This window comes from Bos javanicus, chromosome 14 (genome assembly GCF_032452875.1).
Source record: "Bos javanicus breed banteng chromosome 14, ARS-OSU_banteng_1.0, whole genome shotgun sequence".
Lineage (NCBI taxonomy): Eukaryota > Metazoa > Chordata > Mammalia > Artiodactyla > Bovidae > Bos > Bos javanicus.
In genome coordinates, this window is record NC_083881.1 from 78,634,188 (window position 1) to 78,650,607 (window position 16,420).

Genomic DNA, 16,420 nt, shown 5'->3' on the forward strand with positions numbered 1-16,420 from the left:
TCCACCCTTTAATAAAACATGAACAGCGCGTGTCTTTTTCATTATTTTTTCCCCCAAATGTGAGATAACGCAAAAGGGTAAAGTGAAATGTAAAACCTCCAAAGTTTAATTAAAGTGTTTCAAATGGGAGACTTTATAATGCTTAACTTCCTCTACTTCCTTTCTTGTAAAGATTCCTCACAAGTCAAAAAACTTCAGCCAAAGATGAGATAACGCATTATTCCCAAACTCATGATTGTTATATACTTAAAATGGAGCATTGTGCCGTATCACATAGCAGATGATAGTTTGGATGGTAAAGACTCACACTAAAACCATATGTGTAAATATATTTGCAGAATGATTAGCTGTTTCTCCTCCAAGCACTGAGAACAATGTAGGACATTGTAAACCGAAAAAGGGATGCAGAAATAGGCTTCAGAGAGAAACTGTTTACGCCATAGTAGACCAAGCATGTGAAAGGCCCCGATTCTCTGCAGCTCACTGTGCTGATGTTCTTTCCCATGTGACTTTCAGGTTTTTTTTTTTTTTTTTTTTTTTTACTGTATTCCTCATCCTTACATCTGAGGCTTCCCTGGTAGCTCAGAGGTTAAAGCATCTGCCTGCAATGCGGGAGAGCTGGGTTCGATCCCTGGGTTGGGAAGATCCCCTGGATGAAGGAAATGGAAACCCACTCCCAGTATTCTTGCCTGGAAAATCCCATGGAAAGGAGCCTGGTGGGCTATACTCCATGGGGTAGCAAAGAGTCGGACATGACTGAGTGACTTCACCTTCATCCTTACCTCACCACCACCACCGTGAATCCAAATTAACCTTGTTGCTATCTTGGATGAATTCTAGCTCAGTGGAACGTTAGCAAATGTGATGCAAAAAAGACTTAGAAATTTATTTCTGCTTGCCTTTCATTCCTTTGCTAGAGAACATGCTTGAGCTAGTTTGTTGGGGGATGAAAGATGGTGGAACAAAGCCAAATTGAGTTTTCAGCTGAAGACTTCCTTTATAAACCTTAGCTAAGTGAAAGGGGCCAGGTGAGGGCATTAGAACTGCCTAGTTGACCCACTGCTGTCCACAGAAGCACGACTGGGCACAACCAGGACTAACCAAGATCAGCAGAGCCCAATCCAGGGCAGCTGGACTTCGCAAGCTCAGGAGCCAAGACGTGTTTATTATTGTATGCCACTGATATGCTCTATTACATTGTGTGGCAATAAATAAATAATCAGATCAGATCAGTCGCTCAGTCGTGTCCGACTCTTTGCGACCCCATGAATCGCAGCACGCCAGGCCTCCCTGTCCATCACCAACTCCCGGAGTTCACTCAGACTCACGTCCATCGAGTCAGTGATGCCATCCAGCCATCTCATCCTCTGTCCTCCCCTTCTCCTCCTGCCCCTAATCCCTCCCACCATCAGGGTCTTTTCCAATGAGTCAACTCTTCGTATGAGGTGGCCAAAGTACTGGAGTTTCAGCGTTAGGATCATTCCTTCCAAAGAAATCCCAGGGCTGATCTCCTTCAGAATGGACTGGTTGGATCTCCTTGCAGTCCAAGGGACTCTCAAGAGTCTTCTCCAACACCACAGTTCAAAGGCATCAATTCTTCAGCGCTCAGCCTTCTTCACAGTCCAACTCTCACATCCATACATGACCACAGGAAAAACCATAGCCTTGACTAGACGAACCTATGTTGGCAAAGTAATGTCTCTGCTTTTGAATATGCTATCTAGGTTGGTCATAACTTTCCTTCCAAGGAGTAAGCGTCTTTTAATTTCATGGCTGCAGTCACCATCTGTAGTGATTTTGGAGCCCAGAAAAATAAAGTCTGACTCTGTTTCCACTGTTTCCCAATCTATTTCCCATGAAGTGGTGGGACCGATGCCATGATCTTCGTTTTCTGAATGTTGAGCTTTAAGCCAACTTTTTCACTCTCCACTTTCACTTTCATCAAAAGGCTTTTTAGTTCCTCTTCACTTTCTGCCATAAGGGTAGTGTCATCTGCATATCTGAGGTTATTGATATTTCTCCCAGCAATCTTGATTCCAGCTTGTGTTTCTTCCAGTCCAGCATTTCTCATGATGTACTCTGCATATAAGTTAAATAAACAGGGTGACAATATACGGCCCTGACGTACTCCTTTTCCTATTTGGAACCAGTCTGTTGTTCCATGTCCAGTTCTAACTGTTGCTTCCTGACCTGCATACAAATTTCTCAAGAAGCAGATCAGGTGGTCTGGTATTGCCATCTCTTTTAGAATTTTCCACAGTTTATTGTGATCCACACAGTCAAAGGTTTTGGCATAGTCAGTAAAGCAGAAATAGATGTTTTTCTGGAACTCTCTTGCTTTTTCCATGAAAAATACACCTATCTAATGAATCAAGAAGCAAGGTATAATCCATGGGCAGGTATTTGCAAATGCAATCACATTCCATTATATGTGAATAAGAGATAGCATTTGTAGCAGATAAGAATTCACCAAACTTTTAATTAACTAGACTGCCCTCTTTGTCCTTTTCCGCCAAATCCACTTCTTGTGATTCTGGATTATTTTCTGTGTGTGTGTGTGGGTGGGGGGGGGGGGAGGTAAACAAGGAGTAGGTTTATCGCACCTGTATTCTGTTCTGTAATGATTTCTGTCTGCATTTCTCCTTCTAGTGTGCGAGTGTGTGTGTTTGTACATGTATGTAGCCTGCTACCAGAAACACTCATACTTACTTCACGTAAAACAGATGCAGGAGACTGTCAAAGAAAAATTGGCCCAGAGATGTGAAATAGGAAAGGAAGTCTTTATTCAAAAATATTTAAATAAGGGAGTGAGATTGAACTTAAATCTGCTGAAACAAAAAGGAAAGTTTTTAAACACTGGGGTGAGCCAGTGGAGCATTGCTGGAGGGTGTTAGAGGGGAGGTTGGTCAGTGGGACTAGACCATCTATGTCTGCAAATTGGTACTGATCTTGATCAAAGTTAAACACTACATTCTCATGGAGGGATAAGGATGCTGTCTTTCTTGGTGATTATATTTGAAAGGGATGACTCCCAGGTCCTTGAGAAAGATATTCTTAGGTTATAAAACTGACAAGAGGCTGGGAGAGAATTTATATCTTTTGAGAAAAAAAACATTGTATCTGCAGATGTCTGAAGTAAAACCCCAAGAAAAGAAAATCCTAAAAAGGTTTCTAATTCTTTGACATCATATATATATATATATATATATATATATATATATATATATATATATTCTAAATAAATGAAAACATTCAAAACAAAAAATATGAAGTGATGATTCAAAAATATAATAACTCCCAAAGTAAGTAAGGAAGGAAGCTTATTTAAAAATGTAAAACCAGCTCTTTTAAAGGCACTTTCCTCTAAGCTGCAAGTTCACTTTTAAAAATAAAATCAAGGCAACATTTTCAATGAGCCAAGGGTCTACCACTGAAGTGTATGTGCATCCAAGCAGGAGGGGCCACAAGGTCTTTGGTGTTTCTGGAGGCTATAGGTGGGATGCACAAGTGGACGGCTATACATCCACACAAATGGACATAGCAATGCCAGAATCTCTAAACACCCACACTTAAAGAGGTTTTGCATCTTCAGACAGAAGGGTCAGGAACTAAAGGTTAGGAAGTTATCAAGTATTGTTTCAACTTTGTCCCAAGTATATTTCAAAATTAATTTCAAAGAGTATAAATTGATTGTAGATGCCTAGGAAGAATGGACATATTGATTATGATTTGAAAAATATTAATATAAATTTTATTTGGATTATAACATCTTATCAGGAAGGAATGCAGATACTCAAACATACACACACATATGTACAAATACATACACATATATGTATGTTTAAGGGAATAATTTCCTTTAAACTGGATAAAACACATAGGAGTAAAATATTTGACCTTGTAAATATCTATGTGTTGCTGTTCTGTTGTTCATTTGCTCAGTGGTGTCCAACTTTTTGCGACCCCATGGACTACAGCACGTCAGGCATCCCTGTCCTTCACCATCACCCACAGCTTGCTCAAATTCATGTCCATTGACTTGGTGATGCCACCCAACCATCTCATCCTCTGTCATCCCCTTCTCCTCCCACCTCCAATCTTTCCCAGCATCAGGGTCTTTTCCAATGAGCTGGCTCTTTACATGTTAGCCAAAGTATTGGAGCTTCAGTTTCAGCATCAGTCCTTCCAATGAATATTAAGGGTTGACTCCCTTTAGGATTTATTGGATTGATCTCCTTGCTGTCCAAGGGGCTTCTCCAGCACCACAGTTCAAAAGCATAACTTCTTTGGTCCTTAGTTTTTTTTACTGTCCAGCTCTCACATCCGTACATGACTACTGGAAAAACCATAGCTTTGACTATATGGACTTGTGTAGGCAAAGTAATATCTCTGCTTTTTAATACACTCTCTATGTTTGTCTTAGCTTTTCTTCCAAGGAGCAAGCATCTTTTTTAATTTCATGGCTGCAGTCATGGTCCACAGTGATTTTGGAACCCAAGAAAATAAATTTTGTCATTTATTTTTTGTCATTTATTTTTGTCATTTATTGTTTTCATTGTTTTGCTATCTATTGGACATGAAGTGATGGGACTGGATGCCATGATCTTAGTTTTGTGAATGCTGAGTTTTAAGCCGCTTTCTCACTCTCCTCTTTCACTTTCATCAAGAGGCTCTTTAGTTCTTCTTCACTTTCTGTCATAAGGGTGGTGTCATCTGCATATCTGAGGTTATTGACATTTCTCCCAGAAATCTTGATTCCAGTTTGTGCTTCATCCAGCCCAGCATTTCTCATGATGTACTCTGCATATAAGTTAAATAAGCAGGTGACAATATATAGTCTTGACATACTCCTTTTCCTATTTGGAACCAGTCTGTTTTTCCATGTCCAGTTCTAACCGTTGCTTCCTGACCTGCATATAGGTTTCTCAAGAGGCAGGTAAGGTGATCTGACATTCTCATCTCTTTCAGAATTTTCCATAGTTTGCTGTGGTCTACATACTCAGAGGCTTTAGTATAGTCAATGAAGCAGATGAATTTCTGGATTTCTCTAGCTTTTCATATGGTTCAATGGATGTTGACAATTTGATCTCTGGCTCCTGTGCCTTTTCTAAATCCAGCTTGAACATCTGGAAGTTCTTGATTCATGTACTGGTTTAGCCTAGCTTGGAGAATTTTGAGCATTACCTTGCTAGCCTGTGAGATGAGTGCAATTGTGCAGTAGTTTGAGCATTCTTTGGCATTGCCTTTCTTTGGGATTGGAATAAAAACTGATCTTTTCCAGTTCTGTAGCCACTGCTGAGTTTTCCAAATTTGCTGGCATATTGAGTGCATCATTTCACAGCATCGTCTTTTAGGATTTGAAATAGCTCAGCTGTAATTCCATTGCCTCCACTTGCTTTGTTCATAGTAATGCTTCCACTTGACTTCACACTCCAGGATGTCTGGCTCTAGGTGAGTGATCACACCATCATGGTTATCTGGGTCATGAAGATCTTTTTTCTTCTCTGTTTTCATGCCACCTCTTCTTAGTATCTTCTGCTTCTGTCAGGTCCACACTGTTTCTGTCTTTTATTGAGCTAATCTTTGCATGAAATTTTCCCTTGGTATCTTTAATTTTCTTGAAGAGATCTCTAGTCTTTCCCATTCTATTGTTTTCCTCTATTTCTTTGCATTGTTCACTTAAAAAGGCTTCTTATCTCTTCTTGCTATTCTTTGGAACTATGCATTCAGTTGGGTATATCCTTCCTTTTCTCCTTTGCCTTTCACTTATTTTCTTTTCTTAGACAACCATTTTGCCTTTTTACGTTTCTTTTCTTGGGAATGGCTTTGATCACTGCCTCCTGTACAATGTCATGAACCTCTATCCACAGTTCTTCAAGCGCTCCCTCAGATCTAATTCCTTGAATCTATTTGTCAGTTCCACTGTATAATCATAAGGAATTTGATTTATGTCATATTTGAACGCCCTAGTGGTTTTCCCCATGTTTTACAAATTAAGTCTGAATTTTGCAATAAGAAGTTCATGGTCTATATATTATGTTGAACCAATAATTTGGCCACCTAAGGTAAACAGCTGACATTGGAATAGCCCCTGATCTTGGGAAATATTGAAGGCAGAAGGAGAAGAGGGTGACAGAGGATGAGATGGTTGGATCCATCACTGATTTAACGGACATGCACTTGGGCAAACCTCAGGAGATGGTGAGGGGCCAGCGAAGCCTGGTGCACTGCAGCCCATGGGGTAGTGAAGAGCTGGACACAACCTGGTGACTGAACAGCAGCAACATTATGCTGATCAACTAAAAAAATGAGATTAGGGAGATATTATTTTATGTGCACTGGTTCTTCACCTGAATCAGGTTTAACTAGAAGCCATTCTATGTATTATTATATATATAAGCCTAATACAGCCTGGCATCCAGTTTGGTACAGAGAGCGAAAATGGTTTTTATATTTTAGATATTAAAGACACGTTATATGTCATTTTACAAACATTAAGAATATTTTCTAATGTGAATTTATATAAAATGCAAACTTCAGTGTTCATTAATAATATTTTATTAGAATACATGCACATTTATTTATCTACATATTTGTGTTAAAATGACAGAAAGGACACGGGACAAATATTGTATGGCTCACAAAATAGGAAATATTTCCTAGCTGACCATTTATAGGAAAAATGTCTTGACTCATATTTTATAATGTGTGCAAATGACAAAACAAGCTTCTATTTTACTTCATTATTATAAATATTTATGCTCTTCCTCTTTAAATCTTTCAGAAACTATTAATGTTATAATTCACATATAATGGGAGATGGGAAGCAAGCAGATAGATAAAAAGTGGGAGGAAGTCCCACTTGGAATCAGTTTTGACTCAAATCCCTTTCCTCTTTGAAAAGGCATGAGGGTTTTCTGGAGTAATTCATCTAAAAGAAGGGAGAAAAGGAGGGAGAGAGAGACAAAGGGATGTCCTGAGAATAAAATATTTGACTTTTAATATCTTCAAGTAATACAGTTTAAGATTCTTCATATTAAGTCACTTGATAGCAAAGAATTTTAATGAGTTAATTTTGAAGGTAAGTAATTTTGAAGGTAATTACTTACCACCAAACACATGTACTGTATTTCACAATCTGGATGACTGGTCAGTTAGCTTGGTGGAGATGAAATTTCACACATGCAGCCTTAAACTTTTCACGTGTTAAGTTTCAAGCTTGAAAATTGTGTAGCTATATGTAGTGACTGCAAAGATGGCTTTTTCTTCCTGAGAAAATCCTAGTGACAACATACGTATTTAGTAAGGACAAACCGCCGAGCCTGAAAAAGGAAATAATGTGAATAATCCATTTGCCAACAACATGTAAATAAAAGTGTTATTGTACTTATCTCATAGACCCAGAGCTTATTTATTAATAATTTCTCAGATCTAAAAATGGAAAATGTTCAGGGATAGCTGCAGTTTTTCTAGCTTCAGTATAAAATCTCAGCTTTCACAGGTGTTAATGAAAGAGATGTAAGTGTATGGAAAAGAGAATAGGCACTGAATTATTTATAAAGGTGAATAACAAAGAAGTGCAAAGAACTAGGTAGCTTGGAAGATGGTGATAAAATATGGATCATTTTCGTTATCACTTCTGATCAGTACTTTGATTAGTAGGCGTCTGTAATCTTCACATTAAACCAGTCCCTTACCAGAGTGCATTTATAAATCTGTAGTCAAAATGACTAACTTGCTTTACTCCATATAAATAGTTTTTATTATATTTAAAATTTGGAAACAAGTGTACATGGCAAATTAAAATATATAGAGAGTATTTCATAAAGCAAGAAGAAAAATATACATTGCTCAAATTCTCTACCTTTTTACCATCTACAATCTTATGAATACTTAAACAAACATTCTCAACTCCATATTTAACAAGGTAATGTGACAGAAAAAAGTGCGCCACAGGTTAGGGATCCTCGGGCAACTGCAGATCAGTGCATATGGTACATCATTACCAGCCTGATTGTAACTGAGCTTTAGAGCTGGAAGCTTCACATCACAGTTGGTGCCGATATGCACTTGAGTGTTATTGCCTTCTCTTTGCCAAATAAAGATAATTGATGATTTTAGTGTATTTTGAAATTTCAATGCAATGTCTGTATTTAACTTTGATATTTTGTTTTTGTATTATCTTTCTTTATTCCCACGTCCAATTTGTGTGAGTCACTGTTAAACATTTAAAATGAACAATTCTTAAAATCATCTTAATATTTTACTCATTTAGTCTCAGGTTAAACTGTCCAACCTGATACCTTTTTTTGAAATTAGTCATATAATATGTGGCTTTCAGGCAACCAAATATATTATTAGGATTCTGAAATTTTATTACAATCTTTATTGCAGACTTTTAGTTCACATGAAGTGATTATTATTTTGATTTCCAAGTCTTCCAATTTGTACAAATCATAATAATTTCTACATTTTTAAATTTTTATGTGGCATACTTTTAGGATCATCTATTTAATAGAAAAATAAAAACTATTAAACATGTGTACTAAATTACATCTATGATGCTTCACAATTACACTCTAATTTACCTGAGAACCAGGAGTGTATTTTATACCGCTTTTATTTTTCTTAGAGCAAATGACACAATGTCTATCACATGATGTTTTCCCAGGGCATTTCTACTATAGACGGGAAAGGGCCAAAGGAAGCCGTAGAGCTCCACTCTGACCTTGCTTGGAACAGGGAGGCCCCTATGATATCAGTGGGACTGATGCCCAAATAGCTCGTCACTAATGAAGTAAAGGGAGGACATGCCAACTGTTGAATGAGAAAACCATCTCCCTGTGGACCATGTGCTCCACTCAAATGTGAAATAAGTGTAGAGTCAAGCCAGTCTACTGATGGGTTTCAGCGGGGTGCAGAGTGCATGTTTTGGGTGTTAGTGGGGGAAGAGGGCGTGGCACCCAGGAAGCAGGGGGACTTCAGATGAAATGTGCCCCCTGCTCTCAAACGCAAACCTGTACTTCGGTCTCCAGTACTGTGCATTTTCTGTGAACTCGCTTTTGACAGCATATTGAAGGGATGAAGAAACTCTCTAAGAGTTGTTTTTATTGATAAGGAATGTTATAAATAAACAGGTGATAAAATCAATGTCTAATTAGGATAGTAGTAAACATTCTAAAGAGTGAATAACTGTGATTTCTGGAGCTAATCAAAACTTGCATATTATTGAAAACATTTCAACATCAGCAACATCAACATTAATACTTCATGATCTCCTAACTTGTGCAGGACTTAATCCCAGGTACTATAACTTCAAAGTGACGTAGATAAATATACATTTGCTTTAGAAGGTAGCATATCAGCTGTCTGTTCTCCAGTCATTCCCTCTTGCTCCTTTTCAGTAGAAACTGGGCTTATGAGAGTATCCTTCACTCTTTGCTTGCATTGCAGCCCCCCTTTCCACCACGAACCCTACGCAACTCGAGGAAGAGCTAACGCTGCTGCTGGACCCGGGGTTCACTAACGACTCCGTGAACTACTCCAGGCCGTGTCATATGAGAATACTGTGGACCTTACGGAAAAACGTCCACGTTCTAAAAAAAAAAGACAACCTAATGATGTCTCTTCTTTGTTTTTGTTTGTGTTTGCTGTTATGACATGTGAATGTGCCCATTGCAATAGCAGAGGCCCCTCTGCTGTGCTTGCAAGGATGAAGCCATGTGGTGGATGACGGAGCAGAGGAATTGAAAAAACTGGATCACTGCATCAACTGACTCTTTTTCTTTTGGTGTGCCGGGTCTTGATTGCTGCCTGGGCTTTTCTCCAGCTGAGGTGGTCGGGGCTCCTCTCTGGCTGCCGTGTGCGGGCCTCTCCCTGCAGTGGCTGCTCTTGTTTCCAAGCGCGAGCAATCCGGCGTGCGGACTTCAGCAGTTACGGCTCGTGGGCTCAGTGATGACGGCTCCGGGGCTCTAGATCACAGGCTCAGCAGTCCGGACACACAGGCTTGGTTGCTCCAAGGTAAGTGTGGTTTTTCCAGATCGGAGCTCCAACCCACCTCTCCTGCACTGGCAGGCGGATTCTTTACCCCTGAGCCACCAAGGAAGCACCTTCAAGTCACTATAAGGCCACTTCCCATTTACTATATACACGTTTCTAGACTTCATGCAATATACAAAATACATTTTCTTACTAATTAAGGCAGTCCGAGCGAGGCATTTTAGTTATTTTGCAGTTGAAGCATATTTTAACTGATGCCCCAGGAGCTTTAGTAGCTTTTCAGAATTTGGTACAGATACACATGAAATGATAATTGTCATCCAGGGCTTTCCTTTGCCAGGCCTAATTCCAAATATTTTAAGTGTGTTATCTCAATAATCCTCCCACCAACACACAAAACCTAAGAGACAGGTGTTCCTGTTTTTAGTCACATTTTAGAAAGACAGCTAGGATTTATGCTCTAAGATAGAGACAGAAACAGGATTTGAACTCACGCATTTAGCCTTTAGGACTTGAATTATGGTGGTTCTCTAGAAGGTTACATTCTAAGAAAAGACCCAAAGGCTCACTGAGCTCTGCAAACAATTTCAGATAGGGAATTTGCAAATATAAAAACAGTGAAGAATTCATGAGTAAGTAGAATTTGAGTTGAGTCACAAAGAGAAAGGGAGGTCAAAACAATCAGGCTATAGAGAGAGGTATTTCAGGCCCAGGTGAAGGCATGAAATTAAGGTAGAAGTGAGCTTATCACTCTTCTGTGAGGAGCAGTGGGTTGTGGTGGCCAGATTCTTGAGAGGATCAGAGATAAAAAAAAGGCTGGAGGAAGGGTAGGTACCATGACAGAGACTGATGGCTTCACTCCCCTTAAGGTTTATACACACAATCCTTGAAACATGCGAATCTGTTGTGTGTATGGAAACGTGTGTTAGTTGCTCAGTCCTGTCTGACTCTGCCACCCATGTACTGTAGCCTGCCAGGCTCCACAGCTCAAGGAATTCTCCAGGCCAGAATCTTGGAGTGGGGTGCCATTTCCTTCTCTGGGGGAACTTCCTGACCCAGGAATTGAACCCTGGTCTCCTGCACTGCAAGTAGATTTTTTTTTCCCCTCTGAGCCACTACATGCAAATGGAAATTTATAGATGTGATTAAGGTTAGAAATTGTGAAATCAGAAATTTGTCCTGGATAATCGGAAAGTGAAAGTGAAAGTCACTCAGTTGTATCCAGCTCTTTGCGACCTGATGGACTATACAGTCCATGGAATTCTCCAGGCCAGAATACTGGAGTGGGTAGCCTTTCCCTTCTCCAGGGAATCTTCCCAACCCAGGTCTCCCATACTGCGGGCAGATTCTTTACCAGCTGAGCCATAAAGGAAGCCTAAGAATACTGGAGTGGGTAGCCTATCCTATCTCCAGGGCATCTTCCCTACCCAGGAATCAAACACGGGTCTCCTGCATTGCAGGCGGATTCTTTACCAACTGAGCTATCAAGGAAGCCCTGATCATCTGAGTGCACCCAATCTAATTGCTTGAGCCCTTGAAATCAGAGCAATTTCTCCTGCTAGAAGAGGGCAGAGATGAGGCAGTAAAGAGATGGGAGGTTTGAAGTGTGAGAAGGACTCCGCCTGCCATTGTCTGCTGTGAGGACAGAGAAGGAAGGTGCTGAAAAATGCAGGTAAACTGAGGAAGAACCCCTCACTGACAAGCAGCAGGGACACTGGGGCCTGAATTCCTGGAACTGAATTCTGCACATAAGGCGACTGAGTTTACGAAAAGATTCATCTTCAGAGATCCAGAAAGGAACCGAGAGCTGCCCACGTCTTGACTTTGGCCTTGTGTAACCTAGAGCGGAGAACTGGCCGTGCCCCGTTTATTCCAGGATGCTGAACCACACCTCTAGGAGATCATCCAGGAGTCTGGTGTTATACTTAGCCACCAAATCTGTGGTTGTTTCTTACTGGCAGCGTGCATGCTAAGTCGCTTCAGTCGTGTCTGACTCTTTGTGACCATATGGATGGTAGCACGCCAGACTCCTGTCCTTAGAGTTCTCCAGGCAGAATACTGGAGTGGGTTGCCCTGGCCTCCTCCAGGGGACCTTCCAATGGATGGATCGAACCCTCATCTCTTACATCTCCTGCATTGGCAGTCGGGTTCTTTATCACTAGCACCACCAACCCACTCCAGTATTCTTGCCTGGAGAATCCTCATAGACAGAGGAGCCTGGTGGGCTATGGTCCATGGGGTCGCCAAGAGGCAGACAGGGCTGAGTGACTAAGCCCAGCACCTGGAAAGCCCTTACAGGCGGCAATGGGGCACTATCAGAGGCGCCCGGGAAACACAGGAGATTGAGTCAAAGCAAACTCAACAGGAGCATAGACTAGTGTCTTCTGGGTGGTGCTCCAGAGAAAACCAGCTCTTTAAAGTAAAACACTAGATTAAGCAAGCTAAAGTGTTTGATCTTTTGACTTCTTTCATTTTAAATTTGGAAATGAAATACTAAGGTGAACATTCAAGACAAAGATTCTGTGGTGCTTCTCAAACTTATTTAGGTTTAAGTTACCTAGAATTTGTTATAAGTGGCTGAGATAATCCATTCTAGTTCCAACTATACTCAATTAAATACTCATTTAAAATTAAACTACAGGTTGCCTTTTAATTCATTTATATCACTTTAAATTCATTTTTCAGATGATCTGACTGTTTCTTTAGATATGAGTTTTCCTTTGTTCTCAATCTTTTAGTATTCCCTCTTATTTTTCATTTTATTTGTTATTTTATATAATTTTTTCTCTATTAGCATATTTTAAAGACAGCAGAAATTTTCCTGCCATTTACAAATGTGTAAAAGACTGCGGTTCTCACAGGACAATATTCTGCAGTTTTTAGATGGATATGTATTGAGTATTTCAGACTTACAAAATTGTGTGGCAGTAACAGAGCCCTAGGGTGTAAGATTTAATGATTCCTCAAAATTTCCTGGTGAAAAATAATTAGAACTTTAGCCACACTGAAATAAGAGTGAGTATTTCCTTCTGGCTGAGCTTTCAGCACACATATATATGCATGCGAGGGGAAATCTTTAAATGAATTATTGGATAAGACCAAGGAATAGTCTCAACAGAGAATCACCTGAGTAATGAATAAAATGATATCATATATGAATGGACAGAGGAAGCAATAAAAATTTATTAGGGCAGAATACCAAAGATCACCAAAGATCAATAGCAATATAATTTTTGTCTGACAATGTGAGAAATAATTTCAGTATTAAAAGACTTAATAAGATAGCAGGTTATTATTACCAATCAGACATTTTATGTATCTAGTCTATATAATCTTGAAGTTACATATATACATATTAAGGTTGTAATTAAAATAATAAAAAATGAGATTTTAATACAATTTGCATGAAATAACATATGCTAAAAGTGTTATCTGTTATAAAGCAACCATTTTCCTCCACTTTTCTTATTTTATGTCTTGTATATTTTATCACATTGATACTATCAATGATTTCACATGTTGAAAACTAAAAAAACATTTTTCTTTGCTGCTTCTCTCTTCACTGTTTAGTTTGGTTACTTTTCCATAAGCTCCTTTATGTATATGCTTAATACAAAATTTTTGCTATAGAAAGCAAATAAGACATTTTAATCAATGAAACAAAGCCCCAGTGCTGAATGCAGTCCAGGTCATATAAGCTTGTAGTAAGTCTTAACTTTGTTCTTACATTTTTGAAATTATCTCTAGGTTTTATCATCAATATTTCTCTAGTGTATGGACCAATAGATAAAACATTTATAAACATGGTACCTCTTATGTACAAAACTCAAGTTAAATAATTAATGATAGATTAAATAATTTTGTTTTACATCATGGGCATAAAATTCAGCTCAGATTAGAGTTGGTTATTTATTATTAGCTTATGTAAAATATAGAGCTTCCCTGATGGATCAGATGGTAAAGAGTCTGCCTGCAATGCAGGAGACCTGGCTTTGAATCCCTGGGTTGGAAAGATCCCCTGGAGAAGGGAATGGCTACCCACTCCAGTATTCTTGCCTGGAGAATTCTATCGACAGAGGAGTCTGGAGGGCTACAGTCTATGAGGTTGCATAGAATTGGACACGACTGAGCAACTGAGCATGCATGTGCTTTTCTCTCAGCCTATGTTGATCACATTTATTTTATATAAAATATATAAAATATAAATTTAGACATAGTTTCTACACAATTTTTTGCCAAGAATAATTTTAAGATTGCAAACTCAGTTCTCTAGATATGAGGATTCATAGGTACTGATACACTTAGCAGTTATGACAGAGGGATTTATAGCATTCATATTGAGGTTTTGGCTTCCAGGTAGCTCAATGGTAAAAACCTGCCTGCCAATATATGAGCCACAGGGGATATGGGTTCGATTCCCTGGATTGGAAAGATCCTTTGGAGGAGCAAATAACAACCCCATTCAGTGTTCTTGCTGGGATAACCCCATGGACAGAAGAAAATGGTGGGTTATAGTTCGTGGGGTCGCAGAGAGTTGAACACAACTGAGTAACTGAGAATGCACGCACTTTTCTCACACGAGCCTGCGTTGGTGCACCCTTATTTAAGATGGCTTTGTTGTTGTAAGTATCAGAGTCATTTGGTGAAATTTAAATATTTGCTATTTGCAAATAGACATGACAGTCTATTTTGTTAGTCATATTTAAATTTTCAGTTCCCGTGATTTGCTCCTTTACTCTAGCCCTCATTTTCTTTTTTAATAGAATGTATCATTTACCATAATGTCTGTTCTTCCTCAGTCTATTTTATTACTTTCCTTTTCAAGAGCCTAATCTCCCCCATCCCAATGCATATATACATGCTGTCTGGCACCAAGGGCTTCAGAGATCCAGTGGTTTGTAACAACGTCTCAACTTTAAATGGAAAAAGTGTTTCCTACCAGCCCATTTCCCCCTTGAACTCTCATTGTGAGGATAATCAAGGCTACAATTTGATGGGATTTGGTGGATAATGAGGCAGAGATTGTACAACACATGCTGAAGCTCAGTTTAAAAAAAAACAAAAACAAAAAAATTGCTTATGTAAAATGGGCTAGGGATCATGGTTGTTTACAGTATCTCACAAGTTTGGTAAAATAGAGCTTTGATATGAAAGTCCCTTTTATCTCCAAATTAGAAGCAAAATGATTTTGCTTATTACTTCTTTACCTACTTTTTTACTGGCTATTCTGAGGTACAAAATAGGGAAAGATAGAATTGTTCATGCAATTATGGGAGCTGAATCAACAAAAATAACTGGCTCAGAAACAGATGCCAACATTTGCAAAAGTAAGTAGTTAAACTCCAATTGAGTAACAGCCAGTCTGGGATGACTCAGAAGTCAAAAGACAGCCTTGACAGTTCAAAACAGTGTGAAGAGAAACTCATTGGAAAAAGTAAAATAGAATGAGTGGAAAAATAAGCTCAAAGTTTCTGTTTAAATTTTAATTATCTTTGTATTTACTATCATTTCTATGAAATATATTATACATATTAATACTTTTAAAAAACAGCTTTTCTGTTGAGAGAAAGCAAAATGGTTTCTACAAAACTGGATCATTGGTTCTGCAATCTCTAAAATGGTGTCTAACTACAATGTTTTACACTTTTGAAGTTCACATTTGTGAGCTGTGGAGACACATTTGCGCTGCGGTTATAATTCTCGATGCAGCAGGGAATCAGGCAGGTCTTCTCCATCGGCTCGCGAGGTCCATTGTCTGTCCTTTTCTGCAGGGAGTTATGCTCTGAGTAATTATCTCCCTGGATTGTAGTATCTAAACATCTTTTGCCCTGTTCATAGTAAGTCAAGTAATTAGGAGCCATACTCAACAGAAAGTATGTTGAGTCTTTAACTTTGTTTTCCTCTCTTTAGTTTCTAGAATTCTAACCCAGTGGACCTTCTGTTTCCCTCTATAGGCATGACAGACATAGGTGAGCACATTGGTTGCTGATAGGAATGTGCCAAGTGAGATGGGAAGATACACCAGGTTCCTGGATTGGAAGTATCGACACTGTCAAAGTAACTACACTACCCAAGGATATCCAGAGATTCAATACAGTCCCCATCAAATCACCAATGGCATTTTTGACAGAACTAGAAGAAAAAGATATAACATTTGCACGAAGACACAAAAACCTTGAGTAGCCAAAGCAATTTGGGAAAGAAACACGGAGCTGGAGGAATCAAGCTACCTGACTTCAGACTATACTACAAGTCTACAGTCATTAAAACAGTATCAGACTGGCACAAAAATAGACATGTAGATCAGTGTAACAGGACGGAACCCAGAGATAAACCCACGCATTTATTGTCAATTAATCTATGACAAAAGATACAAGACTATACAATGGAGTTATAAACAGTCTTTCCAGTAAAAGGTGCT